At 37.5% G+C, this 1,683-nt stretch overlaps 1 protein-coding gene across 5 annotated transcripts in view; it reads right to left on the bottom strand.

Annotated features, from left to right (window-relative positions):
• GLRA2 (glycine receptor, alpha 2) overlaps positions 1 to 1,683 on the bottom strand; it is a 219,543-nt gene that overhangs the window by 117,071 nt on the left and 100,789 nt on the right. The gene's annotated exons all lie outside the window — the stretch shown is intronic.

Here is a 1,683-nt window from a genome sequence, read left to right on the forward strand (position 1 = left end):
TAGATGCAGAAAAGACCTTTGACAAAATTCAACAGTGCTTCATGCTAAGAACTCTCAATAAACTAGGTATTGATGGGACGTATCTCAAAATAATAAGAGCTATTTATGACAAACCCACAGCCAATATCATACTGAATGGGCAAAAACTGGAAGGATTCCCTTTGAAAACTGGCACAAGACAGGGATGCCCTCTCTCACCACTCCTATTCAACATAGTGCTGGAAGTTCTGGCCAGGGCAATCAGGCAGAAAGAAATAAAGGGTATTCTATTAGGAAAAGAGGAAGTCAAATTGTCCCTGTTTGCAGATGACATGATTGTATATTTAGAAAACCCCATCGTCTCAGCCCAGAATCTCCTTAAGCTGATAAGCAACTTCAGCAAAGTTTCAGGATACAAACTCAATGTGCAAAAATCACAAGCATTCCTATACACCAATAACAAACAGAGAACCAAATCATGAGTGAACTCCCATTCACAATAGCTTCAAAGAGAATAAAATACGTAGGAATCCAACTTACAAGGGATGTGAAGGACCTCTTCAAGGAGAACTACAAACCATTGCTCAACGAAATAAAAGAGGACACAAACAAATAGAAGAATATTCCATGCTCATGGATAGGAAGAATCAGTATCGTGAAAACGGCCATACTGCCCAAGGTAATTTATAGATTCAATGCCATCCCCATCAAGTTAGCAATGACTTTCTTCACAGAATTGGAAAAATCTAAAGTGCATACGGAACCAAAAAAGAGCCTGCATTGCCAAGAGAATCCTAAGCAAACAGAATAAGGCTGCAGGCATCATGCTACCTGACTTCAAACTATACTACAAGGCTATAGTAACCAAAACAGGATGGTACTGGTACCAAAACAGAGATACAGACCAATGGAACAGAACAGAGCCCTCAGAAATAATACCACACATCTATAACCATCTGATCTTTGACAAACCTAACAAAAATAAGAAATGGGGAAAGGATTCCCTATTTAATAAATGGTGTTGGGAAAACTAGCTAGCCATATGTAGAAAGCTGAAACTGGATCCCTTCCTTATACCTTATACAAAAATTAATTCAAGATGGATTAAATATTTAAATGTTAGACCTAAAACTAGGGTGTATTTAATAAATGGTGCAGGGAAAACTAGCTAGCCATATCTAGAAAGCTGAAACTGGATCCCTTCCTTACACCTTATACAAAAATTAATTCACGATGGATTAAAGACTTAAATGTTAGACCTAATACCATAAAAACCCTAGAAGAAAACCTACGCAATACCACTGAGGACATAGACATGGCCAAGGACTTCATGACTAAAACACCAAAAGCAATGGCGACAAAAACCAAAATTGACAAATGGGATCTAATTAAACTAAGGAGCTTCTGCACAACAGAAGAAACTACCATCAGAGTGAACAGACAACCTACAGAATGGGAGAAAATTTTTGCAATCTACTCATCTGACAAAAGGCTAATATCCAGAATCTATTAAAAAAAAAACAACCTAATTTACAAGAAAAAACTCAACCCCATCAAAAAGTGGGCGAAGGATATGAACAGATACTTCTCAAAACAAGATATCTATGCAGCCAATAGACACATGAAAAAATGCTCATCATCACTGGCCATCAGAGAAATGCAAATCAAAACCACAATGAGATACCATCTCACACCAGTCAGAAT

The sequence above is a fragment of the Mandrillus leucophaeus genome, unplaced genomic scaffold (genome assembly GCF_000951045.1).
Source record: "Mandrillus leucophaeus isolate KB7577 unplaced genomic scaffold, Mleu.le_1.0 Scaffold462, whole genome shotgun sequence".
NCBI classification, from domain to species: Eukaryota; Metazoa; Chordata; class Mammalia; order Primates; family Cercopithecidae; genus Mandrillus; species Mandrillus leucophaeus.